This window comes from Petaurus breviceps, unplaced genomic scaffold, assembly GCF_028583685.1.
Source record: "Petaurus breviceps papuanus isolate PSGF00001 unplaced genomic scaffold, PetGlider_PUasm1.0 91133, whole genome shotgun sequence".
Lineage (NCBI taxonomy): Eukaryota > Metazoa > Chordata > Mammalia > Diprotodontia > Petauridae > Petaurus > Petaurus breviceps.
In genome coordinates, this window is record NW_027187419.1 from 2,282,049 (window position 1) to 2,301,564 (window position 19,516).

The 19,516-nt window shown below is 41.0% G+C and overlaps 1 pseudogene; it reads right to left on the reverse strand.

Annotated features, from left to right (window-relative positions):
* Window positions 1-17,866: 17,866 nt before the first annotated feature.
* Window positions 17,867-19,516, reverse strand: LOC138155521 (alpha-enolase pseudogene; annotated as a pseudogene).

A 19,516-nucleotide genomic window follows, 5' to 3' on the forward strand; every position in this document is an offset into this window, starting at 1 on the left:
GCTCTGCTGATTCTGATTATGAAGATTTACAGCTGGGAGTGAGTTTCCCTGGCAATATCGTCCACTGCCTTTATGAGTGGCAATTACACAGAGTTTGGTACCTGGGAAGGCAACAGGAAAGCTCTGAAATGTTGAAATGCTCTGACTATCACTTGGAGGAGCCCAACACGTTTAGTAATAAATATTGACGTTCATTAAGACAAAGCCAGAATTCAATCTGTCCATAGGAATTCTCTGCTTCCGGCCTCCGGTCTGGCCCTTATTTGCAAGATGTCCCTGTGGGAATGAGGCAGGTCTTGCTCACCTTACTCCCCAAGATGCATTTTATTCAATGAGATTTGTCCCTGGTGAACTGCGTGTCTGACAGCCCAATTTGGAAATGAATTTGGTGCATTTTGTGTTGATTATTTATTCTGCAAATGAAGGTCTGTGCTGGTGTGGCTGACAGCTCTGGGCTTGCCCCAGAGCAGGAACAGTGTGCAGAAAGCCAACTTCCCCAGAGCCACTGGACATGGGCCATTCATCCCTGCCCTGAAATGCTCCCGGCTCCCCACATTTTCCTCCTGCTGACTAACTCCCGCAATGCCTACCCTGCCAGCAGACATGAAGGGGTGTGAAAAATAAGAGATGTCTGTCCATGCCTATGCTCCCATCTGCCGACAATTAGACTCCCACTGTCCCATCTACCCATTATCTGAAGGATCCAGAGGCCCCCTGGCCTCCAGGCAGCTGCTGCCCAGCCCCATACATTTTGGAAGGAAACTCAGCTAACCAGCTAGTCTACTTCCTCAACATCTGCCTCCCTCAAGCCAGGTCAGATTGCATATCAATCAGTCAACCACTGTTTGTTAAGCATCATCTATGTCAAGGCATTGTGCTAAGTAAGCATGGTGAGGAGATTCAGAACTGATTAAGATCCAGTCCCTGCCTTCAAGAAGTTTACAATCTAAGTACAGAGACAAGATATGCACACCTGGAAAACCAGGAAGACAAGGAAGGTACTGCAAAGTACCCATAGTATATCTGACAAACTGATTTGGAGATGAATCTGGTCAGTTTTATGTTGATTATTCCACTGTATGAGGGTCAGTGTCACAAAGTGGGCAGTGGGCTGGTGTAGCAGCAAGCACCCCGGCGTCCTCAGGGTTTGCTGCTACCACAGGTTCTTGGATCTGCTTTGTTAAAGGAAAGCAACTCAAAATGGGTTAACAAGCTTACTTTAATCAGTCAGACATATATCGTTTACCTTGTTCAGGGGAAAAGGTCAGCACCCCGAACTTCAAAGTACACAGACAGAATCATCAAGACAGAAACAGATCAAGTAGACAGATTTCCAAACTGTCCAGCCATTACATCCATACCCAATCAACATCTGGGTTTTTCAAAGGGGGGGGGGGGGTGCGCCCTGGACAACAGCTTCCCAGAATACAGATCAAATCACAGAACACTTCTCAAAGTGAGCCCCCAAAACAAAGCTACACATCAGGGCTTATATAGCCTTCTCCTGGCTCAGAAAATGTAACAACCTTATTGACCCACTGGCCAATCAAAAAGTATCTACTGAAAAACAAGCCTCCCTCCCCAGGCTTCAGGTGCACTTTAGCCTAGGGGCAGGGAAGATCTTCCAAATTTGCATTCCCATTACAGCTGGCCACAAAGCCAAGAAGACCCAGGTCCAAGTTCTGCCTTTGACACATAGTTATTTTAGGCAAAGCTTGAAGACTTACCACTGCAGAGAAGGTGCCTCATCTGGGAGTTCCCTATAACAGTGAAATTACAGTTTCAGTCCTTATACCTACTCCTATTTATGCAGCAAATGGAAAAGCCAGAGGAGATTGTTGTAGGCTTAATTGAAGGTCTGGAAGCAGGGGGAGGGGATAGAAGGGAGATAGGGAAAAGTCAGGGAAATCTTCCCAAGAGGAGACTTGAAGGCAGAGTTTTTGAAAAGGTCGACAGGGGAGGCATTTCAGAGACTGGGAAGACAGGAATATGCAGGACAGTTTGGAGTAGATCATGGGTGTTGGGGAGCAGTTGGAGATGAGTATGACTAGGTAGGACAAGGCTAGCTTGCTAAGACCTTGAAAACAAAGCCAAAGAATCAGAAGAGTCCAAAATCTGAATCTACATAAGACGACTATATCCCTTTAGATCCATATTTTTTTCAATTTTTCACTAGCTGGTGCCTAGGGATCTGGTTACATCATGTAATCAGACCCGTTTCTGTTGTATAATTCTCTATTTTGTTCATCTATTCACTCACTCAATATGTTTTTATTAAGAGCCTATTATTTCACATATATAATTGATATCATATTGCTTGCCATTTTGGTGAGGGAGGGAGGGGGAGAGAAGGAAAGAATTTGTAACTCAACTTTTTTTCAAATCTTAAAAATAAATAATATATATTTTTGAAAACATTTTAAAAGAGTCTATTATGTGCTGTTCTCAGCACTGAGAATACAAAGACAGAAATAAAACCATTCCTACCCTGAAGGAACTTAAATTCTATGAGACAGAACCACTGGTACACGGATTAGCAAATAGGAAACAGAGTCATGTATACTCATTTGAGGCACAGACCACTAGTAGCTAGTGAGATCAGGACAGGCCTCGTGTAGGAAGTGGTATTTGAGTAGATCCTTGAAAGAAACTAGGGATTCTAAGAGACCTCAGAGATAAGAAGAGAGTGTGTTTCAGGCATAGACTGGGAAAAAAACCCCACCACCACCACAGTTTTGCAGGTTTCAGCCCCTCGTGAGCCTTGGACAATTGATTTATTTGAGGGGAACTCAGGGAAGATGGTGCATCAGCTTGATGACCCACACCCCTCTGGCATCTTCTGGCATCATCTTCTGAAAGCACAAGCCTTACCTTGGGGGTGGTGGAGGGCAGCAAGGAAGGGAGAGCATTTGGAACTCAGAATTTTTAAAAATGAATGTTAAAAATTGTTTTACATGTAATTGGGGAAAAAATATTTTTCAAAAAAAAAAGGAAAAAAAATCTTGCCTCATCACTTCTTTGCTCAACAAGATTCAGTGGCCCCCTATTGCCTCTCAGATGAAAAAGTATATAATTTTCCCTTTAATAATCTGGCTCCACTCTACCTTTCCAGACTCATTTTTCATTATTCTCCTTTGATTCCTTTACATTCCTGCCAAACTATCCTACTTGCTGTTTACCACATTCCAAAATCTGTCTTTTGACTCCAGCCTTTGCAAGGTCTGTCCCCCATCCCTAGAATGAACACTTTTCTTCATCCCTTAGAATCCTTCACTTAATCCCAAATACCTCAAAACAACTAAAGAATCCCTCCCTGTCTTCCTTCAAACATTCAGTTTGTGGGTCACCTCCTAAAAGAAACTTTCTTTGATCCCCTTAATTGATTTGAAGATAACCATCTCATCTGTTTAACTGTTGTATCCCCTCAGTAGAAAGGAAACTCTGTAAAGCCACGAGCTGTTTCTCATTTTGTCTTTACAAATCATCATTGTAACAATAAAAACATCCATGTAACATCTGAAGTTTGAAAATATCTCATTTGATCCTTTCGAGTCTTGGAGATAGGTGCTATTATTATCTGCATTTTGGGAAACTGAGGCAGGGGTCATGACTTGCCCAAGGTCACACATGTAGGAAGTATCTGAGACTAAATTTGAAACTGAGGTCTCCTTAAATCAGATCCAGCGCTCTATCCTCTGAAATACCTAGTTATATCCATACCCCTCACAGGTAGTATGGCTGTTTACACATAGTGGGTACTTAATGTTTGCTCATTTGGACTGGGAGCCAGGTGCCCCTGGGGCACTAACTCAATATTCTTGTGTTCCTGCTTGCATGGGCTCCTAGGTAGGAATTAAAGGTGGGGAGGCAGTTGAGGGAGGACTGAGTATTACCTAGACCTGTCTCCCCTATCTTCCCATCCTAGAGTGTTTTTAGCATGTGAGAGACTTCAGTTGTAAATGCAAAGAACTTGGAAACCACATAGGCTCTTCCTTCCATTAGTATGGATGTTATTCTTTCCTTGCAGGCTCAGAGCCAGATAACTCTGTTGGCTGAACTCAGAAAGCCCCAAGTCAAAGTCCCACAGAGACATCCTCCCTGCAGAGTGGAACTAGGGCTCAAGCATGGGCACCCTCTGGGGTCCTCTTCCCATAAGAAGCAGTCCCATAAGAGCCTAGGAGACTCCAGTTAATAGGCACCAAGAACCAAGTTCAGCATCTTGGAAGACTTGATACTCTGCCAAGAGAACCAAATCATTATCTCTGTTTGGAAGACAAAGGTTAGACAGAATCACCCAGCAATTAAGTGCCTAGCCTAAGGTCATGGAGCAAGTCAACATTGGGGCCTTCAAGCACCAAACCCTCCTGTGGCAATCAGACAATAAGTGGGCTGGGCCTACACAGGCTGCCCTCAGACTGCCAGGTTCATATACTTTCATCTTGCCCTGCCAACCACTCAGCTGCCTCATGCCTGGGATCCCATACAGCCGGAGAAACTCAGCACAGTCTGATCCTGAACCTCTTCTGTCACTCCAAAGCTGGGCTCTCTCAAAATCATGATCTGCCTGCCCCAGGGAGAGGGGCACAACTTTAGTGATGCTGAAGGGTACAAAAGTCATTAAGTGAGGATAGTGGGAAAAGGAAATTGTGGATGATGCTGAGATGAAATCACCCTCCTATGCAATCAAAAGTGGACTGAGGATGACCAATTCAACTGGGACCAGAGTAATTAAACTGTAATTGGGTTTTGCCTCTACCAGTCAAATGAAACAGTTTTCTGGAATGTCACCAGTAACCTCCCAATTGCCAAAAGTCATGGTCTTTTGTCAGTTCTCCTTGGTTCCCCTGTAGTCATTTGTCACTGTTGACCATCCTATCCTTCCTCTAGGATTTAGTTTCAGTTTTCATAAAACTTCATCATCCAAGTCTAATTGCTCCTTGTCTCCCACCCCACTCCCCATAAGGCTCTTCTTCCTAAGCCTGAAGTATGGCTATGTTTTTAACTCCTTGAGATAGTAACCTCTAATCAATGGAGGTTTTCTAGCAATGGATAGATGACTACTTATCAGGAAGCCATGTCCTTGGGGTTACTTCCCCAGAGAGAAGGTCTGACTTACTAGGCACCAAATTCCCCTTTAGACTCCAAGATTCTATGGTTTGGAAAGAATCTATGACTTTGAACAAGTCACATACTCTCTCCTGGCCTTAGATTCCTTATCTCTAATATAAAGGAGACACTACATGATTTATAAAGTCTCTTTCTTGCTCTGGGAATCTATGGTTCTACAACTCACAAAGAATTGTCCAACAGGTAGATTGTAAGTTCCTTGAGGGCATGGACTTTTTTTTTTTGCCTTTGTAACCTCTTTGCCTACCACAGTGCCATATTCATAAAGCCCTTAATGTTAGTAACCATTGTTTGTTAAATAATAGAATCTCAGAGGGAGTAGCACCTCAAAAGTCATCTAATCCAACCTAAATAGGAGCCTTCTCTTCAACAAGCCCAAAAATTAGTCATGCAACCTCCACCTGAAGAGGTCGTTACTTCTCAGGTGTTTTTTGTTCTTTGTTCTCTAGGAGGACCAATGACTATAGGAAGGTGATATTTTGATTTACAAGTGAATTGGATTTAAGTGAGGCAGAGTGCAAAATCATCAGCTTCACTGTCTCCTCCAGAGTCATCAGTCCAGTGGTAAGACATAGATCAGGATGACTGGAGATGTCCCCAGATGCAGTGGGAGCCCTTGACTTTTTAAAGCTGAGATCTTTCCTAGTCCCAGTTTGTTTGAGGCAACACCCATTCAGTGATTATGGTGTAATGGGAATGCAAATTTGGAAGATCTTCCCTGCCCCTAGGCTAAAGTGCACCTGAAGCCTGGGGTGGAAGGCTTGTTTTTCAGTAGAAACTTTTTGATTGGCCAGTGGGTCAATAAGGTTGTTACATTCTCTGAGCCAGGAGAAGGATATATAAGCCCTGATGTGTGGCTTTGTTTTGGGGGCTCACTTTGAGAAGTGTTCTGTGATTTGATATGGATTCTGGGAAGCTGTTGTCCGGAGCCGTACCCCTCACCCCCCCTCCCCCTTTGAAAAACCCAGATGTTGATTGGGTATGGATGTAATGGCTGGACAGTTTGGAAAGCTGTCTACTTGATCTGTTTCTGTCTTGATAATTCTGCCTGTATACTTTGAAGTTCGGGGTGCTGACCTTTTCCCCTGAACAAGGTAAATGATATATGTCTGACTGATTAAAGTAAGCTTGTTAATCCATTTTGAGTTGCTTTCCTTTAATAAAGCAGATCCAAGAACCTGTGCTGGCAGCAAACCCTGAGGACACTTGGGGTGCTTGCTGCTACATATGGCTAGGTAAGAAATGAGGCAGAAAAAGTCGTTCCATTTACCTACGCTTAATCACTGAATGGGTGTTGCCTCAGACAAACTGAGGTCTGGGAAATACTTTACAAGGAATATCAATTTCTTGAAAAAGAACTCTGGAAACCAGGTATTGCTAAAGGCCATTGGGATTCAAATGGACCTAGTTGACAATGCCTTAAACCCAAATTATTCTGGCTCTCACTGATTGGCCAATAATAGGCCACAACCCAAGTCTCAGTTGGCCATTATTTGCCAAGAGTTAGTGTAAACAGCAATTGTTTCTGTTCTGGTCAGTAACCCTGAGGGTCTTCTCCTCCCAGATTGACCTTCCAGGTAATCTAATTTGTGACAGCGCTATCCGCAACTTCCATTTACCTTACCTACTTCTTTCTGGGACCAAGAAGAGCAAATAAAATCCCTCTTTCACATTATTTGTTGTTGCTGTTTGCATTTCCTTTTTTTAAGGGGACCAATGGTATCATGGGTGATGATAACTTGTGCATAAAGTGAGGCAGAGATACACAAAGTTGTTGGCCCCTCTCTCTTCCAGAGTCATTGAAGTCCAGTGGCAGGACAGAATTCAGGACTACTGGTGTGGGTGACCTTGGCATCTTCAATGTCTAACCAAGTTCTCTAAGCCCTCCACAGCACCTGCTTCAGCTGCCTTCCTGGCCATTGGAACAAATTGTTCTCATCTGCCCATTCTGCCAGGAGATGTCTTCATATGCTTGGGAAGTTATGATACCCCACACTTCTCTCCCCAGACCAATAGCTTCTAAAACTAAAATACTTAGCTGTTGTTTTTTAAATGATCCTCAAAAGCATACTTCTTTACTATCCTGGGTGCTCTCATCTGGACATTCTCCAGTTTGTCAAATGTTCCTTCCTAGAATATGGTTTTCAAATATGGTCTGACCAGGGCAGAGGACCAGTAGGGATATCACATCTCTAATCCTAGGCACTATGTCTCTCAGGGAAGCCTAAGGTCCTATTACTTTGTTGTCTGACTGAAAAGGAGGCTAGTGCAAAAGTGGATAAAGCTCTGGCCCTAGAGTCAAAAAGACCTAAATTCAAATCCAGTCTCAGATACTTAAGCTGAGTGACCCTGGCCAAGTCACTTTGCCTCAGTTTCCTTCTCTCTAAAGAGTAAATAATAATAGCATCTACCTCCCAGGGTTGCTATGAGCACCAAATGAGATAATATTTGTAAAGCACTTAGCCTAGCACAGAGTAAGTGTTTAATAAATACTTGGTCCTTCCCTCTCTCTCCCCTTCCTGTCTTTGTCAACTGCAGGTTGATAAGAAGCACACCATCTGTGTGTTTAAATCCTACATAAAAATATTGCACAGCACAGTAGCAAGTACAGATTCCTGGGGCCCTCTACTTAGAGATCTCCCTTCAAATTGAGACCAGTTCATTAATGGTGACTCTTGGGGTCCAGTCATTTACCTAGCTTGAATTCCACTTACCAGTACTATCATCTAGCCTACATTTTCCACCTTGTCTACATGGATAGTGTGAAATGGTTTGTCATATGCTTTATTGAAATCTAAGCATATTATTCTTACAGCATTCCCCTTATATACTAGTCTAGTAAATGTGCCCAAAAAAAAGGAGATGACATTTCTCTGACATGACCTGTTTTTTATGAAGTCATGCTGACTCACAGTGATTATTACTTCCCTTTCTAATTGCTGACAAAACATCCCTTTAATAAGATATTCTGGATTTTGTCAAGAATTCAAGTCAAACTCAGTAACCTATATTTAGAAAACACTTTTCCCTTTTTTGAAAATGGGGACATGTTCCTTCTTCAGTTCTGTGGGGGCCCTCCCATTCTCTATGATTTAAAAAAAATACTTAAGTAACACAGCACTTCAGTGATACTACTTACAAAAAGACTAGAAACTTCTTCACATACTTTCTATACTTTGTGATATTATCCACTTCCTTTGAGTTCAACTATGGTTTTTATACAGATGACTCCCAAATCCCTAGCACCATTTTGGACCTCTTCCATGTTAACAACCCGCACCTCCAACTGTCAGATTTTTCTAACTGGATGTTCTGTTAACACCTCAAGCTCAACATATTCAAAACTGAACTAAGCATCTTCCTCTTCCCACCAAAACCACTTCTCCCTTTTCACTTCCCAATTTATGATAATGATACCACCATCCTCCCACTTACCAAAGCTAAAATTTCAGTGGCATCTTTGATTGCATCTTCTCCATCTCCCACGTATGTAGTCATCAAATCCAAATGATTCTCCCATTTCACTCTGGTACATCTGTCCCCACCTGCTTTATGTCAATGGAAATGGACAGAAGCAAAGGAGGCATACTCATTATTGTTCACCTCTGGGGTGAAAGAAGGGAAGCAAACACTTTCATCACTTTCTGCCTTTGGACTATTGCAGTTATTTCCTAACTGTTCTCCTTGAGTTCTTTCTCCTTTTCACAGCCCATTTTACAATTTAATTCAATTGGCAGTGCTAGTGCTAAGTACTAAGGATACAAGAGGCATAAATATTTCTTACTTTCAAGGAGCTCACAATCTAATGGGGGAAGTAAGAATTAAATGGATATGTACCAAAAACTAAATACAGGAAAATAGAAAATAATTAAAAGAGGGAAGGCACTAGAATTAAGAAGGGTTTGGAAAGGTTTGCTATAGAAAGTAGGATTTTAGTTGGGATTTGGAGGAAGTCAATAGACAGAGATGTGGAGGGAGAGTATTCTATGCACTGGGGACAACCAGAGATAACAGGAGATGCTGAGAGATGGAGCGATGGATAATCTTGTTGGCCAGTATCACTGGATCAAAGACTATGTGACAGTGAGTAAGGTATAAGAAAACTGAAAAGGATATATGTATATGTATGTGTGTATGTATGTATATGTGTATATACACATGTATATGTGTGTGCATGTATGTATGTGTGTATGCATATATGCATAGGTGTATATGTATATATGTGTGTATAATCTACTAAATTCAAAGGACTATGATAGGTACTAAGATACAAGACAAAAAAATATATACACAGTTCCTGCCCTCAAGGAGCTTATACTCTAATAAAACAAATATGAGATGCACACAAATAAGGAAGATTGTAATATGGGCAAAGAAGAGGTCCAGACAAAGCTCTACAAAGTATGGAATGAGAAAGATTGTTTTCAGCTCTGGAGGATCACCTTTATGGTTAAGGTAACAGTAAAGTTTATCCTCAAAGAAAGAGAAGAATTTAATTAGGTGAAAAGAAACAGGGTGGTACAATGTAAAGAGCACAGAAAATGAAGTCATAAGACATGAATTCAAATCCTGTTTCTACTTGCTAGGTGGCACAGTAGATAGAGCACTGGCCTCAAGAATCAGGATGACCCGAGTTCAAATCCTGCCTCTGACATTTATTAATTATGTTATAATGGGCAAGTCACAACTTCTTTCACTTTTAGTTTACTCACTTGTAAAATAGGATTATAGGGACCTCTGGCCAAGATGACTAACTGAATGGACACAGAGTGCTCAACTACCACATATCTATACTATCAAAAACATGAAGTTCAAGCTGGATTGAATAGTGATCCAAAAACTCCAATGAGTCATTAAAATAAGTGGCTTTTTCCATCCTAGAACTGCATAAAAAGTCAAAAGTCTATCATCAACAGGAAAGGAAGCTGTCAGTAGGGTCAGCTCTAGAACAGACAAATAAAATAGTAGCCTCCCAGCAAGACAAGAAAAAGGGGCCAGAAAATAGTTAGCCTTCAAGGCAGTAAGAGCAACCCTCTTCCCACCACCCCAAGAAATTCAAGGGTGGTCAGAAAACCCAGGATGGGGCCCTTGGAAGTCTTAGGGAGTTATAGCCCCTAGTATCATATGGCGGCATGCAAACCAGGACAGCCCAGGTACCCAGGGACTCTGTCATTCTTTACTGAGATGCCATAGTGGTGTCTGAAAATTCAGCACTCTGAATCTCAGGGATCCAGGGGGCTTAACCCCCAAAGGTAGAGACCATTGTAAGAATCTAGACTGGTAAGACCAAGTGTGATGAACTATATAACACAGGCACATTAAGGGATAGAGCCTGACCCTGGTTCAAAGTTCCAGTTGAGGAACTAAAACTAGAGAGATAAGGAAACCAAAGAAAACACCAACCAGTATGAAACATCATTGTAGCTCTGGATATACCACCAAAGAAAAAAATAATAACTCCATAATAATGGCAGGCAGAGATTCAGAAGAAAAATGTTTGTTTGTTTTTTTCCCATAAGAACTACATGAATATAGCTAGAAAAATTAAGTAAGAGATATACCATGAAATGAAAGCTCTAGGAGAAAGAATTAGAAGGAAAATAAGTAGCTTAGAAGAGAAATTGGTAAACCTTATCCAAGAAATAGACTCCCTACAAACTAGAATAAACTAAAAAAGAAATCAATGATGCCATGAAAGAGCAAGAAAAATTAGAACAAAGTCAAGAGATTGAAAAAGTAAGAGGAAATGTAAGATATCTGAAATTTTTTCAAAAATTAAATTTTAAAAATAATGCTGACCTGAAAGGAAATCAAGGAGACATATTTTAAGAATCATTCAACTCCCTGAAAACCATGATTTTAAAAAAGCCTAGATGTTATATTCCAAGAAATCACAAATGAGACTGCCTATATTTAGAAGAACCAGAGGGTAAAGTGAAGATAGTAAGAATCCAGTGATCACTACCTGAAAGGAATCCCAAAAGGAAAAACCTCAGGAATGTTATAATATAGAGCTAGTAGATTCTATCATAAACAAGAGATCTTAGAATATAATGTTCCAAAAAACAAAGGACATAATAGATTTGTAATCAAGAATAACTGGTTTTTTTTTTCAGAGGGTTTTAAGAGAAGGGGGGTAAAATGGGATGTATTAGTATAGAATGGAAGAAGAGGTTTGACATTTGTTGTTTCTCATAATTAGGGTATATGAGAAGAATATATAAATGTAGGGGTGAAGGTAGCAGACATCAGTTAAATATTCATCTGGAAGGAAAAAAGGAAAAAAAAAAAGAAAAGGATGAAATTTCTGGTCCAGGCACAGGAGAACAAAAAAATAAAACAAAAATAAACAAACAAAAACGTCCCAAAAAAAGTGGTACACCCTGTATCACCCAGCCAATGGGGAGATAGGAGAGGAACTTTGTGATAGGGCATAGGTTTTTAAGGCTTACTTTTGTGTCTGGAGGGTATGTCTATTTTAGGAGACACCTGGCACTACAGTTGAGTAATAAATTTATTTCTTTTATCTTAAAAAAAAAAAGGGATAAAGAAGGGTTGAACACCACAAAGAGTAAACCCATCAAACACAACAGGGAAAGTGGCCTTAAAAGGGAAAAAAATACTAAGGAGAAATTAGTTGCAAATAAAACAAACTTCTTGATACTGAAGGGAGAGATAAAAAAGAAAAGGAACTAGAATCTAAGGTGGTATACAGAGAAGATTTATCAACTGGGAAATGGCTGGACAAATTATAGCACATGAATGTACTGGAATATGATCCTTTTTATTCAATTGTATTCAACTCTTCATGATCTCATGGACCATAGCACATCAGGTCCTTCTATCTTCAACTATTTCCTAAAGTCTGTCCAAGCCCATGTTCATTAATTTCATGACACTATCTATCCATCTCATCCTCTGCTGTCCCCTTCTTCTTGTGCCTTAAATCTTTCTCAACATCAGGGTCTTTTTGAATGAGTCTGTTTTCTTGTTATGTGGCCAAAGTATTTAAGCTTTAGTTTCAGTATTTGACCTTCCATCGAATAGTCTGAATTAATTTCTTTAAGTATTGACTGATTTGATCTCCTTGCTGTCCAAGGGACTTTCAAAATCTTCTCCAGCATTACAACTTGAAAGTGTCAAGTCTGTGGTGCTTAGTTTTGTTTAAAGTCTAATTCTTACAGCCACACTTGCTACTGGAAAAACCACATAGCTTTGATTACATGAACTTTTGTTGGCAAGGTGACGCCCCTGCTTTTTAATATGCTGTCCAGATTTGCCATAACTTTCCTTCCAAGGAGCAAGCATCTTTTAATTTCATGACTGCAGTTGCCATCTGTAGTGTTCTTTGAGCCCAAGAACATAAAATCTGATGCTGCTTCCATTCCTTCTCCCTCTATTTGCCATAAAGTGATGGGACCAGTTGTCATGATCTTATTTTTTTTAATGTTAAGCTTCAAGTCAGCTTTTACACTTTTTCTTTCACCTTCATCAAGACGCTAAAATCTTCTTCACTTTCTACCATCAGAGTGGCATTGTCTGCACATCTGAAATTGTTGATATTTCTCCCAGCAATCTTAATGCCAACTTTTGACTCATCTAGGCTGGAATATTTGCATGGTGTACTCTGCATATAAGTTAAATAAATAAAGTGACAATATACAGCCTTGCTGTACTGCTTTTTCTCATCCTAAAGCAATCAGTTGCTGCATGTTTGGTTCTACCTGTTGCTTCTTGACCCACATACAGTTTCCTTAGGAAACAAGATGATATGGTACTCCCATCTCTTTGAGGACTTGTCATATTTTGTTGTGATCTACACAGTCAAAGGCTTTAGTATAGTCAATGAATCAGATGTATATGATTTTCTGAAACTCCCTTGCTTTCTGCATAATCCAGTGAATGTTGACAATTTGGTCTCTAGGTCCTCTGCCTCTTTGAAAACCAGCCTATTCTTCTGGTAATTCTTGGTTCACATATTGCTGAAGTCTAGCTTGAAGAATCTTAAGCATAACCTTGCTGGCAAGTGAAATGAGCACAATTGTTTGATAATTTGAACATCCCTTGGCATAGCCCTTCTTTAGGATTGGGATGTTAACTGATCTTTGCCAATCCAGTGGCCACTGTTGAGTTTTCTGAATTTGCTGGTATATTGAGTTCAGCACTTTAACAACATCATCTTTTAGGATTTTAAATAGTTTAGTTAGAATTGCATCACTTTATGTAGCCTTAGTGTTGGCACTGCTTCCCAAGGCCCACTTGACTTCAGTCTCCAGGCTGTCTGGCTCTAGATCAGTAACCACACCATTGTGGTTATAGGTGACTGTGATCTGTCTTGTATAGTTCTTCTGTATATTCTTAAAACCTCTTCTTAATCTTTTCTGCTTCTGTTTAGTGCCTACCCTTATAATTTATCATGCCCATTTTTGTATGAAACAATCCCTTTATATCCCTAGAAGAGATCTCTTGTCTTTCCTTTTCTATTGTTGTATTTTCCCTGTTTCTTGGCATAGGTCTTTTAAGAAAACTTTCTCTCACTTGTTATTCTCTGGAATTCTGAATTCAACTGGGTCTATCTTTCCCTTGGACTTTCCTTCTTTACTCAGCTTTTGTGACATTCGATCAGACAGCCATTTTGCTTTCTTGCTCCTATTTTACTTTGGGATGTTGTTGCTGCCTCCTGTACAATATCATAAGCCTCTGTCCATAGTTCTTTAGGCACTTTAACTACCAGATCTAATCCCTTAAATCTATTCATCACTTCCACTTCATATTCCTAAGGGATATTATATAGGTCACACCTATTACACTCGGATGGCTTTCCCTACTGTCTCCAATTTAAGTCTGAATTTCACAATAAGTTGCTCATGATCTGAGCTATGGGGTCTTCTTTAAACTGACTATAAAGAGCTTCTCCATCTTTGGCTACAAAGTATATCATCAATCTAGTTTTGTTTGATTTGTGACCATCTGATGAGTTGCCTTTGGGGTTGAAAAAGAGTGTTTGCTATGACCAGTGAGCTATCTGGGCAAAACTCTGCCATGCTTCATTTTGTACATCAAGGCCAAACTTGCCGATTACTCCAATTATCTTTTGGTTTCCTACATTAGCATTACAATCCCCTATAATGAATCTTTTTTTGGTGTTATTTCTAGAAGATGTTATAGGTCTTCATAGAACTGATCAACTTTGGCCTCTTCGGCATCAGGAACTGAAGTACAGACTTGTATTACTGTGATATTGAATGGTTTGCCTTGGATTCAAACAGATATCATTTGGTCATTTTTGAGATTATACCCCAGTACTGCTTTTCTCACCCTTTTATTGACAATGAGGGTTATTCTATTTCTTCTAAGGGATTCTTGCCCACAGCAGTATATGTAGTGATCACCTGAATTACACTCATTCCCATCCATTCAAGTTGACTGACACGCAAGATGTCGATGTTTAATCTTTCTAACTCCTGTTTGACCATATCCAGCTTACCTTGGTTCACAGATCTTACTTTCCAGGTTCCTATGCAATATTGACCTTTACAGCATAGGACTTTCCTTTCATCACTAGACACATCCACAGCTGGGCTTCCTTTCAGCTTTGGCCCAGCTGCTTCATTAGTACCAGAGCTACTTGTAGCTGTCCTCCACAGTAACATGTTGGACACCTTCCAATGTGAGGGGCTCATCTGCCAGTGTTCTGTTTTTTATCATTTTAATACTGTCCATAGGGTTTTCTTGGCAAAGATGCTGGAGTGGTTTGCCATTTCCTTCTCTAATGGATCACCTTTTGTCAGAACTCTCCACTATGACCTGTCCATCTTGGGTAACCCTGCGCAGCATAGCTCATAGTTTCTTTGAGCTAGCAAGTCCCTCTGCCATGACAAGGCGATGATCCAGGAGGGGGGAGTATTATTGCATCATAAGAAATGACAAAAGAGATGAGAATCCTAGATAGTAATGAACTGAGCAGAACTGGAGGAACATTTATATGACAACAACATTATAAAGACAAATAACTTTGAAAGACTTGAGAATTCTAGCTTTCTTAAAGACCAACCATGTGTACAGAGGACCTATAATGAATTATGTTACCTACCTCAATGCATAAAGGTGGTGGACTCAAGGTGAAAAAAGAGACATGAATTTTTGAACACAGTCTCTATGTAAAATCATTTTGTTTCATTATATTTTTTCAAAGGTTTATTTTTTTCCTTTCTTGAAGTTTGGTGGTGTTTGGTGGGGATAGGTAGTCAGGGGAGGGAGCTTAGCATTAGTGATGCTTTAAAAAAAAACAGGCCACTGAAACATTTTTTTAAATGCACTAAAGAGGACAGAAGGAAGTTCAGAAGAAACCACAGAAAAGCAGTACAATTTTAAAGTAACATGTGGGATCTATTACATATTTTTAAAACAGCAAATGGTATGAAATGGAGGTTCCCAGCTTCATATACAATCCCCTTTTTGAGTTTTGCTGTGTGTCTATGGAAGGACTATTTTTGGTGCTTAAGCTCAGAATAAAAAATATAATTAATTTTTAAGGATAAAATAAAATGGGGACAATAGCATCTATCATACCAGAGGTATTTTGAGGAACAAATGAGATGACATGTATAAAGTTCTTTGTAAAACTTAAAATGCTGCATCATCATCATCATCATTAACCTTGTAATCTTGGACAAGTCACTAAACTTATCTACAACTGAGTTTTCTCATTTGTAGCATGAAGAATTTGGATTAGATGAATTCTAAGGTCCTTTCCAGATGTACATCAATGCTCTTCTGATACTAAGATTCAGAAAGTCCTTTTAAGATGCCTAGTTGGCTTTCTGGATTGCACAGAGATGGTGAGAAGGCAGGACGACATCAGGGAAGAACTAGCAATCCAGTTTGGCTGGAATATAGTGTGAACAAAAGATACTAGGGAGGAATAAAGCTTTAAGGTTGGAGCCAGATCAGAGAGAACCTTGACTTCAAGGCTAAGGCATTTGCATTTGATTTTAGAGGCAAGTAGGGAGCTATTTTGAAGGTTTTTGAACAGCAGTTACATGATCAGAACTGTGTTTTTGGAATATTATTTTGGCATCTGTGTGAAGGATGGGTGGGGAACAAGACAAACTGGTGGCAGAGAGGCCATTTAGGAGGTGATTACAATTGACCATGAAAGATATGATGAGGGTACGAGCTAAGACCATGGGAGTATGAGTGGATGGGAGGGAATAGGTTAAGAAGGATATGAATGATATTGTGATGGTAGAATTAGAGGCACTTAACATCTGCTTGGATATGGATGGCTGAGGAACAGGAAGGAGTCAAAGAGGACTTTGATTTTCAAGGTTGGATAACTGGGGAACAATGAAGCCATCAAGAGAAATGGATAAATTGAGAAGAGGGAAAGATATGGGGGAAATGATGATGAGATCAATTGTGCCTATGTTAGCAGCAAGACAACCACATGGATTTCTCCGGCACACAAATTGGATATTTCTATCAGATTACTCTTTTTAATGCACCAATTGAGTCAAGTCATGCCCCTGTTTGGTAATCCTTTGACTATGAAGCAAAATCCCAACTCTGAAACCGGGTGTTTAGGGTCTATCATCACATGGTGGTTCCAATTTGAATTCCGATCTCTTCCAGCCACAACTTCTCAACTTAAACCCTATGCTTTAATGAATTGTATTATTCTTCATTCCTCAAATATGACTTGGGCCTTCCCACTCTGATGACTTTGTTCATGCTAGTTCCTCTGTGTAAAATATTTGCCTAGTAAATATTTGCCTAGTAAAATACTAGCCAAGAGACATCACATGCTAGAGAAAACAGCCAGCCTCAGAGTGGAGGTATTGGGTTCTAGCCCTGTGACTGTCACAAGCTGGCTGTGTGACCCTAAGCAAATCATTAAACCTCAGCTGAGTCAAAAAAACTCTTTAATACTATAAAGTACAGAATAATCACTGATCTGTATTGGTAGAGTCTGTTTGCTCACCAGGAAGTTTCCTACAATCACAAATTCACACATCTGGAACAAGAGTAGAAAGAAACAAACAAACTTGCCTGTCCTTCAAGGCCCAGTTAAAAGGCCAGCCCTTAGGTGGCACAGTGAGTAGAGCACCAGCCCTGGAGTCAGGAGGACCTGAGTTCAAATGTGACCTCAGAAACTTAACACTTACTGTGACCTTCGGTAAGTCACTTAACCCCCACTGCCCTGCCTTTCCCCCTCCAAAAAGCAAAAAATAATAATAAAAATAAGTATTTTAAAAGGCCAACCCTTCTTAATCCCTTCCCTGATCTGAACCCAAATTCTAGAATCATACTCTGTGGTTCTCTCACTTTGCATTCCTGTGCAGGGGCATATCTAATACTCATATGCTGCATGTTTATGTTTCCTTAGAATCACAAAACCATACCTCACAATGTAAGTCCTTATATAGTAATTATTTGTCTTATCCTCCCTACTAGACTGTTAGCTCTTTGAGTGCAGGGACTATTTCTTAGACATCTTTATATTACCCATAGCTCCTAGAACAGTCTTGATTCAAGTTGATTTTTTAAATATATATAATGGGAGCAAACAAATGAGGCCCCTACTCCCAAAAATAAACCCTGCAAAGCCCTAGACCTCTTTTTTTTTTTTTAATGGGTTACGGAATACTTTTATTCTTCATGTAGAAGCCACTAAGGATCTGGCCTGGGGGCTCATCGGGGCTGCATCACAAGTGTGATGGCTTCACACATCAACACCAGGGCTGGGGGTGAGAATAGGTCACTCTATCCCAGTCACAGGATGGACAAGGGTCTGCTGACAGAGAGCCAGATGATCAGGAAGTCTCTGGTGTAAGACAGTTCTAAGGAAGCAGTGAGAACATCACAGAAAGGCAGAGGGGAGAGGGAAGTTAAGCAGCAGAGGCCCCTGCCCCCAAAACAAAACTGATCTAGTACTGGTGCTGCCCATTCTTAGGACAGGAGCTGACTTCTACAGAGGTGCCTGGCACCTGCGAGCTCTTGGGCCTCCTGGCCACAGAGCTGACTTGGCCTGAGGGTTTCTGAAGTTCCATCCAGCATATTTAGCCTTGCTGCCCAGCTCTTCCTCAGTTCTGAGAAGCTGGTTATACTTGGCCAGATGCTCAGATTGGCAGGGGGCACCAGTCTTGATCTGCCCAGTGCAGAGACCCACCACCAGGTCTGCAATGAAGGTATCTTCAGTGTCCCCAGAACGATGGGAAACCATTACTCCCCACCCATTGGACTGGGCCAGCTTGCATGCCTGGAGAGATTCAGTTACAGAGCCAATCTGGTTCACTTTGAGTAGGAGGCAGTTGCAGCCTTTTCAGTGCGCTTGGGATTGGTCACTGTGAGGTCATCCCCTACCACCTGGATGCCTGCAGTAGCGGTGAAGTTCTTCCAAGCTTCCCAATCATCCTGGTCAAAAGGATCTTCAATAGACACCACTGGATAGTCCTTGATGAAGCTCTTGTAGAGGTCTCCAAGCTCAGAAGGGGTGATGTATCTGATGGGATCATCAGGAGACTTGAAGTCCAAGTCGTATTTCCCAGATCAGAAGAATTCTGAGGCAGCAACGTCCATGCCAATTATGACCTTATCAGCATAGCCAGCCTTACTAATAGCATTTTTTAGCAGGTCCAGAGCTTCTTTATTCTCCAGGATGTTCGGAGCAAAGCCACCCTCATCCCCAACATTACTGGTGTCCTGTCCATATTTCTGCTTAATCACACTCTTCAGGTTGTGGTAGACCTCAGCTCCAATGCGCATGGCCTCCTTAAAGTTTGCTGCTCCAACAGGGAGGATCATGAACTCCTGCATGGCCACCTTGTTACCAGCATGGGAGACACCACTGATCACGCTGAAGGCTGGAACTGGCAGGATGACTTCCTCATTGCCTGCAAGGTAAGCAATGTGACGGTACAGGGAGACACCTTTCTCAGCAGCTCTGGCCTTACAAACAGCCAGAGACACTCCCAATATGGCATTTGCACCATATTTAGATTTATTCTCAGTGCCATCCATCTCTATCATTAATTTGTCAATCTTCCCCTGCTCCACAACATTCAGTTTCTTGCTAATCAGGGTTGGGGAAATAGTTTTATTGATGTGCTCAACAGCTTTTGAGACACCTTTCCCCATGTAGCGGGTCTTATAATTGTCTCAGAGCTCCAAGGCTTCATGGATATCAGTAGAAGCACCGCTGGGCACAGCAGCTCGGAACTGACCTTTTTCAGTGTAGAGATCAACTTCAACAGTCCGGTTTCCACGAGAGTTGAAGATCTCTCTTGCCTGGATCTTGTAAATAGACATGTTGAGTTTCTGGTTGGGGATTCCTCCGCTGGGCTCAGAGAATAGAGACCGAGGGCCCTAGACCTCTTTTGATGGACTG